A 19,159-nucleotide genomic window follows, 5' to 3' on the forward strand; every position below is an offset into this window, starting at 1 on the left:
TAAAACGCGCCCATCTAAGTAAAAATAATTTATAAGTTTGATAATTGTTCACATTCCCCTTTTGCAATAGCTAATTAAACCCAGAGTTCTTTTGATTACGCTTTGCTCTTTTGAAATAAAAACAAGATAGCATTTTCACATACATTTCCGGTTGCCATTTTGTGGGAGTATAACCGTCCAACCTAGGGAACACTCGAAAACTCGGGATGCGACAATCTACTTGCAGTTGGAGGAAGGATAAACTGAAGCTCCCCGATTGGTCAGCCATTATATTCTGAATCAATTAGCCATTCGCCGTATCGTTAGTGATTGAAACCCGCATTTTTTATTTTGCATCGACGGATAATGGCGCATGCGAATTATGGTATATTCATTAAGCGGGTGTCGATGCAAAAGAGAACTTTCGTTGGTCTAGGGCTATCAACAATTCACTATCGATTCAGACGATACCTATCGATATCGATAGATTTTCATTCAACGAGTGAGAGGTGGTGGAGACTAGGCAATGGCTCCCCGTTTTAGCCGTTCTTTTCCGAGAGCGTGTGCTATCTTTTACCACGCCTGTCAGGCGAGCTTGAGAGTATCTGCACACGAATGTTGATGCTCGTATCTACATTTCTCTCTCTCTCTTTCAGTTATCAGGAGAGGCGACCGACAGCTGAGTTCTTGGGCCATTATGGATAGGTGGGTAATCCGGTAAGAGTAGGATATTCAGAGAATAGAATATGGTTGCAGAGAAACCTGGAGTCGGCCTTCTTTCAAGGAAAGGCGCCTAGGGGTCACACAGTTCAACGTCCCATCCGACGGACAGCGTACTCCACTTGAAGTTTTTTTCACTCAGTACCCCAAGGACAAATAAAAACCACTGAAAAATCCTGCCACTTCTGGGATTTGAACCCGTGCCCTCATGGTAGGGTGCCAGTAAATTAGTCACCTGACCACCTCGAACCCCCATTTCTCTTATTTTAGCTAAGTTAAACGGGAAAGCGGCTAAAACTTCTTTTTAGTTTATTCCTTTAAACCCCAAAGGGAGGAAGTATTATTAAAGGCTACCGGTTAAGGTAGGTTTTTGGATGGATACAACTTCCAAATAAATATTTTGTGACTCCTAACAAAACACGATGCGGCAACCTAATCAGGTCCCTCTTAATTTCTGAGTACTTCTTTCCTCCCTTCTTCCCGTCCAACATCCCTATCCTGTTCCTGCCCTTTCCTCGTTTGCCTAACATTCTCCCCTCAATTACAGTCTTCAACATCCCACTGTCGATCACCAGGCCCTTCATCCAGTTTTCCCGCCTCCATAGGATTTCTCCCAAAAAACCCCTCTTTTCACCCACCATACAAAGTACTTCCTCATTTGTTTTCCTTTCCGTCCATTTCACCTTCTCCATTCTTTTCCACACCCACATTTCAAAACCCTTAAATCCACTTCAATCCTCCGGCTTCAATGACCACGTTAGAGGAAGTTTATAGAAATGAAGAAGGGCTTGTTGTAGAGTAGGATGTTGTTGGGTTGTGCGTTGTCAGGAGAGACAATATATTTATTTGGTAGTTGTGTCCATCCAAAACCTACCTCAACCGGTAGATTACCTTTAACAATAATTTGACCCCACTTCCCTTGCATCGGAGCCGGGGGCTGTAGGATTGTGGCCTCGCGGGGCAAGGGCAAGGGTGGGGGATGGTCGAGTGAGAGGGAGCGAGGATTGGAGAGAGCGAAGCCGCTGCTGGGCGGAGAATCCGCGCCTTCTGAGTCATGGGGCGTGTTGCGGCCGCGTGCGTCAGTACGCATTTATCACCGCTGGCCGGACGCACATTCGTCACAGCGCACGTTTTGTTTTGAACGCTCGATCGAGGTTTCCTTCCCTTTCCAATCCTCAAATCCGTGTAAGCGGGAAGTCGCATCTTATTGTTCTAAATTTCGCATAATCTTGGCTGACCTGTTAGTCGGTGACAACGGGAAAGGCCAATATTTCGGGAACCGCTCGAGTTTCATTTTGATACTAAGGAAATTGATGAAATCTGGTTTTTTATTAAGAGATTTTACATTAAATTACAATGTACTCTGCAAGTCACCACCAGGGTGTGTGGCAGTGGGTATTTACACAGACTAATTTTGACACCAAATATGTTTCCCCCTAGCGTGGTCGGACAGCGATATTATGATCACTTATCGTTCGTGGGAAAAATCACATCTTAAATCTATCTGTTAAGCACTTAATATCTCTTATTTTATTGACATGATCTCTCCGATCGTAGAACGATGGGGCTAATAATACTATTTCAACATCATCGCTAAAGATACATCCTTCCAATTCCTGTAAGAGATTTCTGCAATCCTTACTTTAACCTTCGCTCCGTTGGTGATTCCCAACCAAGATCCTCTAATAATTTTGATACGCTACTCAGTTTATCACAACAACATTTTACAAATCTAGCTCCCTTACGCTGTACGCGATCGGCAACCAATCCAACTTCATGAGGATCCCTTATGCATACCCGTATCGGCAGCATATTCTATATGAGGCTTAACCAGCGAAAGATAACATTACTTTTTAACCTCCTCGTCATATTTCCCCAATACTTTGATAAAGGCTATTTTTTTGTCAACTTGTCCATATATTGCTCTTATACGGACAATCTTCGGGATACGGACCACCAGACAGAATAAGAGAAATGGATACAAAACGTAATACGCGTATCGGTTAACATGTTAGGTTACGTAGTAATCAACCCGAAGGTTCATTTGACGGATGGGGCTCAGCTTGAACGAAGGCGTGCACGACGTGTGAAATTCATTCATGAGAGGCAAGGGAGCTAGTTTCTTATTCCCTGAGTCAACATTGATTTCCCAGGAAGATCTAGCACCCGAAAAAATTACACGGCTTCGGTGCCCAGTGAGGCGTGCCCAGGAATCGAATCGCGCTCCCTCCTATCTAAGTAAGACTGGCATTCCACCCACTGGACTACCATGCTCCTCATATTAGGTTTTCCATCTTGAAGAAAAGCAAAAGAAAAGGTTAAACAACTTGTTTCCCACGACTCCATTCCTTAATTCTAAATATCTGGCATTGACGTCTTCCATTACCCTTTTGTGGAAATTAGTTCTTGGCGTTTCTCTGTTGTTTGATACTTCCATTACAATCTACTGTAAACTACCTCATATCAGCCGAAGAACTAAGTTTCACACGTATTGGCACAATTCTACAAAAATCTCGCGGCTGAAATTTAGAATATCATTGTCTAGCTGATAAAGATATGATTTTCCCGAGTAGTAGTGGTATTTATGGGAGGCGACCGGCCATAGGGGATGGACAGAAAAGGATGAAGGGTGGAGAGAAACCCGGCGTCGGCATTAACCTACTCTTTACGAAAGGCGCCAAAGGGGTCCTCAGCTTAACGTCCCATCCGACGGACGGCGTCCTCACTCAAAGTGCGCTCCACAAAGCACCTCAACTAGGGATCGAGATACCTCTGAAAAATATTCAACACCGCCGGGATTTGAACCCAAGCCATCTGGGTGGGAAGCCTCTCCATTACGATAGCAACCGCACAAATTCCGATCCCCGATTTTCCCGAATCATGTTTGACACCTGGTCGAGATAATCTGGCCTTTCACTTTAATTTGTCATGTTGCAGTCATCTGAAATGCATAGGTCAATTTATTTACCGTTTAATTGGTGTACAAATTTTCACCTTCCTCTCCTCACCGTTTGCATTTCCAATCCTACGCCTTTTATATATTACCTACTTAGCCTTCACCATCTTCGGTCCTCTCTCACGATATAGGTAGGTACCCAGTGGACTAAAAGAGCCATTTATTTTGGTTGCCTTTTTTAAAATGAGTCCTGTGAGTCTTTCCCTCGTAATTCGAGTTTTCCACAAACCCCTCCGCTATTAATTCGCTCTTCTCAGAGCTTAATTCCGCATAGTTCCACCGAATTGGACTTCGTCATCACTCAGCGGACCGATGCGCGTAGATGTGTGCACGAAACAGAATGATGAGTTAGCGTAACACAACCCACTCATCACGGACGACCTCTTGGCCTATCTCCGGGCATAATCCAAGGAAAGCGTCCAATGACGTAAATATTTTCAGAGACACGCTTCATTCGCATTTCTGATGGTTCATTTACAAGTACTTGTACAATAGTAATATTTCACATTTCCCCTAGGATCAATTAATAATAAAAATAATAATTGGGCCCGTTCGAGTAGAATTGGGCAATTTATTGTTTCAATTTCAGTTTTTGGGGTGCCTTATTTTTAGGATTTCGGGTGCCTTATTCTAGGATCAATTGTTCTGTATCACCTTTGAAGCTATGAATTGATTGATTCATGGAATAAAGAATGTTTTAAATAACTGAGCGGTATAGTTATAACGACCCAAAATAATTCACACAGAAGTTTCTTATTCAAATCCAGACAGAAGAATTACTTGTTTTACTTTTTTTTACCTTATTTCTCGTGTTCCTTGAGGAATAATTCATTACCCAAAGTTATTCAGAACACCAAACTTGCATTTGTACATCACAGCCCTCTGGTAATAATTCAATACTAAACAATATCCTGCTATTACTTAGTGACTGCGGTGATTTAGGAGATAAACAAATAATAAATTTTGCAATAATTTGTTTCGTTTAAGGCACATTTTCTTTTGGTAAGTTTCGTACTAGCCTTTTGTTGATTTTCATGTCTTAATGAAATATGCCCATATAGAAAATAGTCTGTTCTTGCAGTGGGTTTTGTGCAGAGATAGTGAATGCTAGGATAAAGCAGAACGACTGCACGATAAGCAAAAGGTCAAATAGAATGGCTACGTATCTAATCAAGCGAGCGATCTATGGCAGCCGGTAAAATACCCCGTAAAATATCGCAGCTGTTCAGATAGAGGGAATGTAGAATATAATGTCTGCAGCATGAAGTAACTGCTATTTTTAAATGAGCGAAACTTTTTTTTCTCCCGGTCATTCAGACTCACGAGTACGTAATCGCACACAGGCAATATCAACTACCCGCATGGTAAAGGAACGAATATGACCTTATATATGATTAGTAGTAGTAGCAGTAGTATTTAGAGGAGATGACCGACAGCTGAGGTCATTTGCGCCCTAGGGGATGGACAGAAAAGGATGAAGGGTGGAGAGAAACCCGGCGTCAGTATTAACCTGCTGTTAACAAAAGGCGCCAATGGGTCCGCAGTTTAAAGTCCCATCCGACGGACGGAGTACTCACTCAAAGTGCTCCCTACAAAGAACCTCAAGTAGGGATCAGGATACCACTGAAAATTAGCTGTCGCCGTTGGGATTCGAACCTGAGCCCTCAGGGTGGGAAGCCGGTACGTTACCCACCGCACCATCCCGATCCCCCTTATATATGATTATCAGCATGAAAATGCAATTTATACTTGTACAAGCGAGCTTAATGAGGACATGGGGAATACTCAGTCAAAGGGAAGCGATACGATGGAAGAGGTGCAGTTACTGCTGAATAAATGAATGCCCCCAGACTATTTACCACAAAATCTTCTTCCAGGGTAAACAAATCTACTTCCTTAAAAGGGTTGGTAATAATGGTTTAAGATACGATTTGCAGCATTGAATTACCATATTAAATGAATTTAGCAAAGTCGGAAATCAGGGTAAACGATAGGTCCTTTCCTTGAGATCATGCTCTCGGCAGTCAACATTTTTATACCTAGTAAATGTAAACCTAAATGGCATAACGCGGAAGAATGAAAATCTTAAAAGCGTTAAAGAGCATGTCATGTAAAGTGAAACGAAGACTCAAAGGTCTATCCAGCAAGTAATATAATGAAATTATTCAAGATCTTAAGCGTATCGGAAGGCGAGAGTTAACTTCAAAAGAAGAATATTAAATGAAAATTTGGACGATAATGCAAAAGCATTTGGGTCATATATGATTCAGATTAAATAGTAAATTTATTTCATAACTTTAGAGGAAAAAGCGACCAGTAGTTTGGAAAAACCCAGCGTCTTAAACTCCTTTGATTAAGGTTTTAGGAAAATGTTATCGTATATCATGCAAATAATATATCAGAAGCCTAAAGGAACTAAATCCATTCATAAATAGCTGATAATTTCCCGCAACAGACGCCCTCCCACCGAATATTTAAAGCAGTAGTATGACAGACTCTGGCTGAATATCATTAAATCCAATTTTATCTGTTTGATTAGAACATAAGCATCATAAATAGGCCTCACATGGAAGTAATAATTTAGAAATCTTTAACATATCATTTAATGCTCCCTAACGGAAATCGTATTGTACCTAGAGCTTAAATCGGCTATTGGTGACAGCCAATAGACATAGAACTATTTACTCACATACATCTAATTTCAACGAACGTTTAATTTCATTAATTCATACACTCTACTCTGCAAGTCACCGCTAGTGTGTGTGGCAGGGGGTGATTGCACATCATACTGCTTTTGAACCAAAATACTTTTCACCTGGTCGGGAAATTCTATTCTGATCCCTAATCGTTCGTGGGAAAAATTGCATTTTAAATGTATCTGCTCTACACATAATATCTCTAATTTTATTGGCATCATCCTACTCCTATCGTAGTACGATGAGGATAATAATGCATTTTCAACATTATCACTAAAGATAAATCCTTCCAATTTCTGTAAGAGATTAATCTGTAATTTAACCATCGTTTCGAGAGTGATTACCAACCTAGATCCTCTAATAATTTTGATACGCCACTCAGTTTATTATAGAGAAATTTTACAAATACAGATCCTCTCCGCTGCGCGTGATCCAATTCGGCAATCAATCCAACTTCATGAGGGTCCCTTATATTGGCAGCATAGTCTAAATGAAGCTTAACAATGATAAAATTGCTTTTTGACCGTTTCAGCACGTTCACCCAGTACTAAAATCCTAATTTTTTCTTAGCTTGTCCACATATTCCCCGCATATGTTTCACCCAGGAGAGATCGTGAGTGAGGGTAACGCCTAAGTATTTAATCAAGGCTACATATTCCATTTCGGTGTTCTTGATTCAGTAGGTGTTCGGCAGGCAACTTCTCTTATTCTAAAATTTCATCAGTACGGAATTTCTCAAGTTTAACTCTGATTGCCAAGTGTCGCACCGATTTTCTGTAGTATAAAGGTCATCTGCTAAAGCTACTTTATCCTTAACACTACGCATATCTCTGTAAATAACTGCATCGTCGGCAAATAAACGTATCTTACCGTTGACCTCGGAGTTAATGTCTTTAATGTAAAGAGGGAATCAAAAAAGGTCCAATCGACGTCCCAGGGGAACATCTGAATTGATCTGATGTCTCTTCAGTTCTGTTTATTTTTTAGTTTCTCGAATATGTTGACGTTGTGAAAAATAAAGATCGGAATCTCGGAGACTATATCTGTGGAGCTTCAAATAGAACTTTCTAATCACAATACCTTGATTGATAAAAATAATAATGGTCAAGTTGATGCTATATTTCATGGTAAGAAAGAGTTTTTAAATCAAAATGGTTATTGTTGTTTTGATACGTGGAGTGAAAGAGCAAGGTTTATTTTGGGAAAATACGAGAGGAGTTATAGGAAAAAGACAAAGAGAGGCTGAAGTTAAGCTTGAGGGTGGAAGAGAACCTGTGTGGAAAGGGGAGAGTAGAGATGAAGCCTTAGAGAGGAAGAAAGAGGGGAGGAGGATCAAAGATGAGAACGCTGACCCCATTAGCATGGGATAAGGCTGAGAGAAAGAAAGGACTTCCCAATGAAGCACTTCATAGAAATTTATTAAAAAATTAAAACCTAAAGAGTGAATAAAAATATTCCATAATGGTTTAGGAAAAGATTCTAAGGGGATGAATGTTCATTAGAAAGATGCGAGTATGGATAATGATGAAGAAAATAAATTAAATGGAAATAAGACGAACGATTAAGTTTTGTATATTATTTGAAAAGAATGAATTTGCCAGGTGAAATTCAACAAGTGCAGGAAAGATGGATGAAGGGGGAAGTGAGAAGCAATGGGTTTTTGAAGGATGTGATGCAAAGGGAGAAGGCCAGGGAAGCGGGAGAGGATTATGATATCCTTTTTGAGCTGCATGAAAGGTGGTAGTAAGTATGAAGAAGTGAAGAAGAAAGTAAGGAAGGGAAATAAGGATTCTAAGCTGGAGGTTCCAGCATATATATAATCATTGCCAGTGACCGTCGGAAACAAGACTATCCAACTAAGAACAATATTCATTGATTCACAGAGTTCAACTAACGCAACACATACACGGATTTGAGCTAAACACTCTTTTGAAGTTTATTATTCATTTTCCCTAAAAGACGGTCAATTATTTTTTTCATTATTACCACATTAACATATTTTTTACTCTTGTTAGATATAAATCCGCTGCCCTTCTCAAGGGTAAAAAAATATTTCTCAATTTCGCTCCATGTTGATTCGTAGAGTTATCGTTCCGGAGGTCAGGTTTCGGAGATCCATTGTTTTCCATTTTCCTATTCCACTTCCGAATATATATATACGAGGGTCATCCGGAAAGTAGTACCCGTTCGTGCCGCATGAAGTGCTGACGACGCGAGTAGCCGCTGGACGAGGTCAGATAGCTTCAGTGGCTTGTCTGCCTTCTCTGAGCCAAGTTGCGTGACGCTAGCATTGCCTGTGTTGTTTCTGTGATTGTTTACAATGTTTAAAAAAATTGAGAACGCCGCCAGTTGTGAAGTGAGGGCAGTGATTAAATTCCTCAATGCAAGAAACGTTCGCCCATGTGATATTCATCGCCAATTAAAGGAGGTGTATGGAGACAATGTAATGGACGAGTCATCTGTTCGGCGGTGGTGTCGCAACTTCAACATGGGGAGGGGGAACACACACGACGATGAGCGTTCGGAGAGACCGTCTGTCATTACAGACCAACTGGTGAGCTCAGTTGACGAATTCGTGAGGAACGATCGGCGCGTCACAATTGATGACATCTGTGAGCATTTTCCCAATGTTTCTCGAACAATTGTTCATGAAATTGTTAAACACCATCTGCATTATGCAAAAATTTGTGCAAGATGGGTCCCTCGCGTATCTCAATGAGCTGGCGGCGAAGGACTATGCAGCAGGAATACAGAAACTTGTCACACGTTATGACAAATGCCTTAATTTGCTTGGAGATTATGTTGAGAAGTAGTTTAAAGTATCCTCTTTCAAATAAAATTTTTTATGTTTGTTAATATTTACTTTTGTGTCTTTATTTCACGAACGGGTACTACTTTCCGGATGACCCTCGTATTTGGGGTGAAAAATTCCATCTTAGGAAGTGACTACGGCATTCCGATGGAAGGGGATGCGAAAGTGGTCCATTCCATAGGATAGGAATCGAAGAGAAAGCTTTTCAATGCGGGAGACAAACGGTATCAATGGTATTACGAATGCCAACATATTGGTATTGATCAGAACTCGTCGTGCACTCTTCAAGCAAACATTGTCGTCTATTGCTTCATACACGGACACGTACCTTTGGGGCAGTGGTTTAGGAATGAGACTGGTGAAGTTTACTTAAAAGCATTTCAGTTTCCTCCTAAGGGTAAGAAGACTATGGATGTAGTAAATGTCAGGTAAGGTAACTTAAACTAGTTAAACCATGGCCTTAGAAGACTACCGGGTAAATGTGATGAAAAAGTTAAAAATAAATGTTATCTTTCGCTAGTAAGGCCTCATTTATAATATTCTTATTTTTTATTATTGAGTAATCTATTGGCTAAGGTAGGTTTTGGATGGACCCTGGAAGTCCCTCTCCATCTCTGTCTACTTTCTTCCTCCCTTCAACATCCCTATCCTGTTCCTACCCTATCCTCGTTTATTTATAATATGCTGCAAGTATATCGGATCCTCATGAAGTTGGATTGCGTGCAGCGTAGAGGAGCTAGATTTGTTAAACGTTGTCATGATAAACTTAGTAGTGTATCCAAAATATTAGAGGAGCTAGGCTGATGATCACTCATGGAGCGAAGGTATAATTAGAGACTAAATATCTTGTGTGAATTGGAATAATGTCTCCGTAGCAATGATGCAGAAAATATATTATTACCCCCATCATACTACGGATAGTGTCAATAAAATCGAGATAATGTCAATAAAATAAGAAAGATTAAGTGTAGATTTGAGATTTAATTTTCCCACGGAAGATTAAGGATCAGAATAGCGTTGTCCGACCACGGTTGGGGCTAACATATTCGGGTCAAAATTAGTCGAGTTTGTATTCACTCCCTGCCACATACTCCAGCGGTGGCTTGCAGGGTGCTAAAAATATTTAAAATACTTAAAATATCAATCGGAAGGGTGATACATTCAAATTTACCCCTAGAGCCTTTAACCAAGAAAGTCCTGTTTTCCCTTTATTTCCTTTGAATAAAACATTGGGTTTGAAACTGCGGTGATGGGACTACGCCTTCGCAGACATCATTGGCTCCTTGTTGAGATGATAACTCCTGTATTGGCTTATTCAGGTCTCGTAATTTCTGCCATTTTCACCCTTGCGATTGTCTCCTTGCATCACCTTAGCTCTTCGTTCTTGCCTCCGCTCGCACACAGGACAGTGACCGGGAAAACGAGAATATGTCCTTTATTCACGAAGAAGAAATGCTGGACGCCGGCGCCACCGACGGAGTTCCGGCATCAGACCGCCCGCCACCGTCTAGCGCGAGGCTTTCTGGCCCGCACCCGAACAGCGACGAATCGGCGTAAACTTGAGACAGTTTGTTTAACCTTCCTCTTTCATTCTAAAAAAAAGTGTTTCACTCCATTTACTTCCTCTGCGCGATCTTGATTTGGACACAGCCCGCTTCCCCCAATCGCTCCTCCCATCTCCGTTGAGGTTCGGGACTAGAAGCGACTATGAAGTCTCAATGACGCCCCCTCCCCTTAAAAAAAGACGATTTACCATTTATCTATGCCTCCGTTGCACCAATTTGCTACTTAAACCGGCAAATCTGCAGAATCACAAAGAAATATCAGTTGAGTCCATGTAAGACAAAAGATTGCGAGGCTTTCCGGTGATCCAATTTTCTCCCACTTTTCCTCCACAAATCAACCTTGCTTTCACTGGAGGGCATTCGGTTGATTGAGCTCCTAGCATCCTTCTTTACTCTGGCATTTGGAGACGGAGCAGGATACGCCAGATCTGTATTCGTTAATCACTCTCTATTGTACTCCTCCATTGACCGCCATGCTTACCCTAGCTTCTACTCTTTTTCTGTCTTTGCTTACCCTCCCTTTCAATCGGTCGGGGCGTTGCTTATGAAGATGGTTTGATGAAAGATGATGCTCATGATTTGCTTTGCAAACAAATCCCAACGGGACGCGCAACCTAAACAAAGATGAGAAAATGAACCAACTGCCTATGGATAAAGCTTTCGGTCACTCGTGTTCACCAAAAACATTCTTCCAGTGGCACACCGTTGCGGAAGCAATCCACCATTTATCAAAAGAGCGTTATTTTTGGTTTCTGAGGGTTGATAACTAAAGTATAATCGCACGTTAAGGCAAAATCTTCCTCTTTGTTCAAAATCGCATTGTTTTTGCAAGTAACATACCAGTAGAAGGCTTTGATCTATGAAATGCAAAGAAAGAAATATTTTAGGTGTATTTTCTGGTAAAAATTAAAATACACGAAATGCAGCAGTGTTGTTCGTACAATGACTGCACCGCTTTGGTGACGTGTTTTCCAGGGTGTTTTTCTTAGTCTGTGTCTCCGACTCCCGTTCATATTCTACGCCGACCAAGGATGGGTAACTGGCGATCTTTCTTTGTCTCCAGAGCGACCTTTTGCAGTATTTTCATCCATGACGGGAGGGCAATTCAGCAAGGCACCACTAGCCCCTAAGAGCACGTGAGATAGTGAAAATCGTTTATCGGAAATCGGGTTAGATGTCTATTTTCTTTTGCACTGGAGGAAATCCGGAAATAATCAACCCAAACGTGGATCAACTAACTGAGTAAACACAGATTTACTGGAATACAAACAATAGCGGCTAATAATCAATCCACTAAAGTGCTTCCGAAGAGGCAGGTCACATAGAACACCAATGGAAATCCTTTGGGGAATGATACTTCTTTTTGGGTAATCCGTTAGCAAGATGCTGTTGGCCTTTTCCGCGAAACGTATCATTGGATTGAGCATTGAGGTTGGGAAAGTCCCCGATTTCTCGACAAAGCTTTTCCAGAAACTCAGTCCACCCTGTGCCCTTCCCGGGGAAGGATTTCAGTCGCTTCATTAATTGTATCACAGACTTATTATATATCTTGAATAACTCATTCTTCAACATATAGATCAGTGGAAAGTATGCATTTAAATGCCAATAAATATGCAAATGGTGAGTGCTTAAAAAACTTGAGTGCGGCCACCTGGTTCACGACAATCGAATAAGTTGAGAAGTGCTGTATGTTTTATTTAATACACTTAATAATTTCCATATCTACGGCAGCAGCATTTTAAGGGTTTTCGTGTGATTTGAAAAATAATATCACCATGATTAAATTTTTTCTATGGAGAAAATGTCAATTGTTTATTCTACTGGGTATCGGACACCCACCAACCGCATCGTGTTTACCCACTAGCGATTGACTCAAGAGGTTTCTGGCGCAGACGCAATGATTGCACCGCCGAATGTTGCGACTTTAGCCTGATAAAAGAAAGCCTATGAAATGTACAGTATCTATCTTATTTCTCTTTGTTCACAAATTTTGCACAAGCTTCATAGATTATCAATTTACCTATTTGTGAAAATGTGGAAAGATGAAATGTGTATAGTCAACCAAAAGGTTTAGTGGGTCCCTAGCAAAAAGGCCATCATTCAGTGTAATGCACGTGTGGTTAGGATGGCGACGCACGGGTTTTTCGTTTTTACCGCTCATTTTTCTCCCTTTCGACGGATGTTTCAAGAAATCTTTTTCAGACGTGAAGTTTTTCATTTTGACATATAGTATTATTTTCATGTCATTAGAATGTTCAACTTGTATTTTTTGCTGCTATTTACGTCTTAATTACTAATTGGCAAAGTGAGAATTCGCCCCAAAATATTAAAACAGCTTTATGAAGTTTTTTTCCGAATGAATTCCTTGGGTATTCCATTCTGTACGGTAATTTAACTCATGCTAGAGACTGTGCATAATTTTCAAATTTGATGCCAGGAAAGTATATTTATTTTTTGCTTATATTCGCTGGGATTCAAGACGAGAAAGCTGTAATTTTACTGAGAAATATGTGTACCATCTTTAAAAATTTTGATTGAAACCATTCCACTTCGGTATTATATTTACGATGGCAGTGTCAATTAATGTTCCTCATTATTGTTCTGGAGTCTTGAAAATGTAACTAAGAACCATCAACTAATTTTATAAGTGTATTCAATGAAACACTTGTAATATACACTTGTATGTGACCTATAAGGCAGGTTACCTAAAAAAGTGGATAACAAGAATATTATGGCCACATATAACGTTTGGAATGCTGTATTATTTCTTCCGAGGGCATCGCAAAACCCAAAACTATGCATTACGCAATTTTTAACGTCTCATCCTAATTCAGTAAGTGAATTCATTGTGTGTGCGGTGCTTCCCTCAAGATGGATTTTAATACGAGACCAAAAGGTTTTTCAATACTGTCAAATAACGTTTAATTTCATGATATTCATCACTGTCATTGTTCAAATATTAATTTTCGTCCAATTTTTTTTAATATCAATATTTAATTTAGAGCTTCAATCTGTAATTTAATCTTCCCTCCGTGAGTAATTCCCAGCCTAGCCGCTCTAATATTTTGGATACCCTACTAAGTTTATCATAACAGCGTTTCACAAATCTAGCTCATCTACGCTCCACACGATCCAATTCGGCAATAAATCCAACTCCGTGGGGATCGCATATACCTGTACTTGCAGCATATTCTAAATGAGGCCTAACCAGCGACAGATAACATTTTTCTTTGACCTTATCATCACATTTACCTAATACTCTTCTGATAAATCCTAATTATTTGTTAGCTTGTCCACATATTACCCGTATGTGTTTCACCGAGGAGAGAGCGTGAGTGAGGCCTTGGTATTTGAGTCTACACATTCCATTTCGGTGTTCCTGAAGCAGTAGGCGTTTGGGAGGGAATTGCTCTTTTTCTAAATATTTATCACTACTACTTTCTTTAAGCTTAATTCTAATTGCCAAGTGTCGCACCAACGTTGTATAGCATTTAGGTCGTCTGACAAACCCGCTGTGTCCTCAGGATGACGGATATCACGGTGAACCACTGCATCATCGGCAAATAAACGTATCTTACTATACTTCTAGCTTTGCGAGTAGTTTACTATGGGGACTTAGTCGAAAGCATTCTGAAAATATAGAAATATTTCGCCCACTGGAACATTGCTCTCTCCCGAAGTAAGAATATCATGAACAAAAAGCGCAAGTTGTGTCTCCCAGGATCTACCTTTACGGAAACTGTGTTGATTTTTGATTAATAACTCCAGATTATGGAGGTATCTCACGATCAAACTAGCAACTATATGTTCCATAACCTTACACGAAATAGATGTGAGGGAAATAAACCTATAATTGCCCGGTTCCATCCTGTCCTTTTCTGTAAACATTTGTGTTACATTAGCCGTTTTCCAGTCTCTGGGAACTTTTGATTTACTAGGGACTTCTTAAATATGATTTCTACATACGGCGCAATTTCCTAAGCTAATTCCTTAAATTTACGAGCTGGTATTTTATTAGGCTCGGAGGATCTGTTTGTGTTATTAATATTCAGGAAACGTTCTATTTCATTGCATGATGTTTCAACTATGGGGGTCGGTTGGCGGAAACGATTTGGTAAGCAATCGGAGACATTCGGTGAGACATTGGTAAAAACTCAATGAAACAAGGTATTTTAATAAATCGGCCTTTTCCAAACTGCTAGTTACTATTTCTCCTTTAACGAGTGAATTAATTGTAGACTTATTTACTTGAACCTCTATAACAATCGGCCAAAATGATTCTGGATTCTTGTTTGAATTTTCAGCTAATATTTTCCTTTTGAATTCGCTTAACGCTTTCTGAAATTTCTTCTTGGTATTCTCCTACTATTTGTACGCCCTAGATATCTCATAATCATTTTTGATCTCATTACGCTTGGCACTAGAGATATCCCTCCGTATAATTTTCATCTTTGCGTGACATCTTAATGATGTTCAAACTTCTGCATTGCGCCGTGTATTAACATGGAGTCCTCTCAAAAGTCACGACGTATTTAAATAATCTACTTTCTCTTTATGGCCTATGAGGTTCTTCTCTCCCGCAACATAATATCATCAATTCATTTAGTCTTGCGAAAATTTCGCAAGTATGATTTGCCAGTGGAGAGCTCTTCTCGAGATCTCGAAGAGGTTGTCGTCAACTTCTTGAGCGGTGAAGTTTTCATTGACCCATTACGACAATGGTCTAAATCTTCCCTTGATAACCAAGAAGGATTTCTCCGAGAGAGTTTAAAGTTCACCACTAGTATTATAGAAAGCAACCAGATCTTCCTTCACGAATTACTAGTTTTTAAATACGTTTCTCGTGCACACAGGAATCAAAAGCCAAAGTTAAAGACCGCTCTCCCGCGCTCGTCCCCTGTGACATTCTGGGGCATTCTCTGGCTTGTTCGAAAGTTGCGTGTGTGAATAGCACACGTACGTACTCGTGGGTCTCGTGTATCCCGCCGTTAATTTTTTGCTGGAGGCGGCGCCCCCAAAACTTCTCCTCGGGACGGATAGGAAGGATTCCCGCAACCCGCCCTCTCCGTAGCAGGAGGAAGGAGTATCCCCGGAATATCGCGGGCCCCTGTCTCCTCTCCTCTAGTAGCTCTGCTTTATGCCCAGGCGCACGCTCCCCAAACGAGAGAGTTTATTTGCATGTCGGGGCGTGAGTTATTGAGAGAGGCAGAGGGCGCCGCGAACACACACTCGTGCACACAAACCGGGCACGATGATGCTCTTTTCGGGGAAGGAGGGTGCGAGGGAGGAAGTGGAGTCATTCCAGGGAGAAGATGCCTGCGCGAAGACTGGAAAACATTTGCAAAAAGATTGAAGTGAGATTCGATGCGAGGGACCGATTCTGCACGAAAGTTTCTCATCGAGTTGGGATGAATCGATTCCATTCCCAAGCGATCATTGCTAAATCGCTTAAATTCCAGTTACCCATTAAGTGATAGACATGTGATATTCGTGTGAGTGCGCGTTAATTCTGTAATGTGTATGCTACATTGTCATGTAGTTTTCCATGGAGACATGTGACCGAAGGCGATTGATCTAATCAACCAGAGAAAAAAAATGTAAAAAGTAAATGAGTTAGGCCCTTTTTTTGGCGGATCAAGAGTTGGTTTTTTACAAATATTATATTATTATAAGGTAATCTACCTGTTAAGTTAGGTTTTTGGATGGACATAATTACTAATTAAATAATTTGTGACCCCTAGCAAAACACAACATCCTACTCCACATCAGACCCCTCTTCATCTCTGAGTACTTTCTTCCTCCCTTCATCCCGTCCAACATCCCTATCCTGTTCCTTCCCTTTCCTCGTTTGCCTTACATTCTCCCCTCAATTACAGTCTTCAACATTCCCCTGCCGGTCAATACCCCCTTCAGCCACTTTTCCTGCCTCCATGGGATTGCTCCCAACAAACCCCTCTCTTCTCCCACCATACCAAGTAATTCCTCGTTTGTTTTCTTCTCTGTCCATATCACTTTTTACAAATGTGAAAAAAGATTCACTATTTACAAAAAATTATAGAACATATGAGTCAATTACAAATTAATCAGAAGTGATGGATTTGGGGTTGTCACGCTCTACGAGAAACGCCATGTACGTAACATATATTGAGTGAGTTATATGCTGCCTTGGTTAAGAATGTTCGTCAAAAAAAAAAGGAAACTACAGTTGTGTTTGTTCCAGCGTGTATTCTGATTGACTGTGGTTCAGTGTACGTACTAATGAAATATGCAGCTTGTTTTTCCTTCCGTTCAATAGTGAATTTTGAATTGCCATAGTTTTTCCAGTGCCATCACCATTAGACTTAGGTTCAAGGGAAAGTAGGAAACGAATGCTCTGGTTTATGAAAAACTCCTCATTTTGAGTGAAATTTGCAATTAATGCCGAATGAAGATATCCTCAGACAAAGCTCCGTTGATGTTCAATGACCACCACTTCAATGAGCTCTCCAATAATTTTATTGAAATGCACATTGTCCAAAACAAATGTGCAGTTAATAGTGTAGAATGTAAGGAACTATAGGCCATGGTGAATTCGGCCGTCATGAGTTGCCATTCTGAATTGCGGATGAGTAACTTTCCCACTGAGGTTTAACATGCTTGGAGTTCATAGCGATCGGAACATGAGTATTTGGAGAAACTTATTTTGGATCATCCGGCAAATTCATGAACAGGACTAATCGGATGGACTCCGAACTGAGTGTTCTGGGGTTTCATTGGCAGCGTGAAACATTCTATCCAGAAACGTATGAATGGTATGTTCAACTGGCAGTGACAAATCTCGTGGACGGTTGGCGGACGATAGCGAAGGCCGGGACCAAATTGTTCTCTCGTGCATCTCATGAAGGCATTGTCATATGTTCCATTTGAGAACGAGCGGATAATATTGGCGCAGACAATCGTGTAGCATTGAAACAGAATCACGGAAAATCCGCTCAATGCCGGGTGGGATGAGAATTTTAAAAAATAATTGACGCGATTTAGCGAGACTGTGTGTGAATAACTTAAGTAAGGATTATTTCTCTCAACAATATATACTTTTACACGCAAAAGGAGAAGGGACGTAGGCCGTTCTTTTGATTATAAAACTTAACTCTTAACTTGAGCATATACATTGTTAAAAATACAGTGATTTTGTTACTGAAGAGCCCCCAAACATTAATACATCTTGCATTAGAGAGGTTAAAGTAATGGGTATGGGTGACCTACATAAATTAAAAACACGAAAGACGTAATTTAATTAGATCATGTGATAAAACGTGTCTACGGCCGTGGAACAGCGATCGACACCAATGCCCTATACCGCAATATTTTCCTTATGAATACACCTGCCCAGCAGACCTCTTCAGAAAACAATAGAATTAAAGTTCGGGTTGAAAAGAATATTGGTGTATACGTTAGGGAACGGGAAAAGTTAATTGAAGTCATTGCAGCAATATTGAGAGCTTATGTAAAGATGCGATACTTCTTAATTGGCTCAAAAGAGCCCAAGGTCGATCATATAGGATGCTCGAGGAACATAAAAACTGAAACTTATTATCAAAACTGTTAATGCTTGAATACAAGGGAGGAAAATGTTTTCCTAATCCGCCAATCGCCTTGACGTCATGGTTAGGTTAACTGTTTGCGGTTGAAGGCCGTTGGGAGTTGTTGGAGTGCCCAATAGCAAAGCATAGACTGTTTGGAAAAATAATGTTGATCTGATTTGGCGACTGTCTTTGTTGATATGTTTTTTTTAACTTCAGAATCGCCATTCTCTCATTAAAATGTAGCGCGTGGTCTGGCTTTTGTTTTAAAAATTACAGATCTTAAAGTGTGATATTATTTGAGCGCGGGTACATGTGCCACGGAGAATTTTTCAATGTGTCCTGGTCTGTACTTTTCCAAGTGCTCTTTCAAACGAGTAATAGGTTTGATCAACAAATGACTATGACCTAGGAAATTTATAACAATCATTAAATTATTATAACTATAATATTTACTAAAATTTGTTGTCTCAGGCATAACTTTTTGGAATTTGCATAACATTTGAAATGTAATGAAATAATTGACTTCGTAATTCCACACTATTAAAAAAACACAACATCCATAACATAACTATTAGGGACTTTACAAATAGGGACTAACATCCCTATTTGTAAAGCACCTCATCGAAAGTGACCACAACAGTGACTTTGTGACAAAAATTATTCATTTTGAAGAAAAAGGTCAAAGGCTCGATGCTTTGGAGCAGTTAGAAATTTTGAAATGTGTCCGTTGGAAAGATGATCTTGCCAACGAAATTTTGTATCCCCACTCCTAGACCTACCACTCTTCTAAGTCAAAAATGTAATTCTCTTTTCTTCCCAGCTACATTGTAACCTTTTTTACCCTTCCAACCTCCCTCTCTGACCAA

Source organism: Hetaerina americana, unplaced genomic scaffold (assembly GCF_022747635.1).
Source record: "Hetaerina americana unplaced genomic scaffold, ioHetAmer1.1.p SCAF_8, whole genome shotgun sequence".
NCBI classification, from domain to species: Eukaryota; Metazoa; Arthropoda; class Insecta; order Odonata; family Calopterygidae; genus Hetaerina; species Hetaerina americana.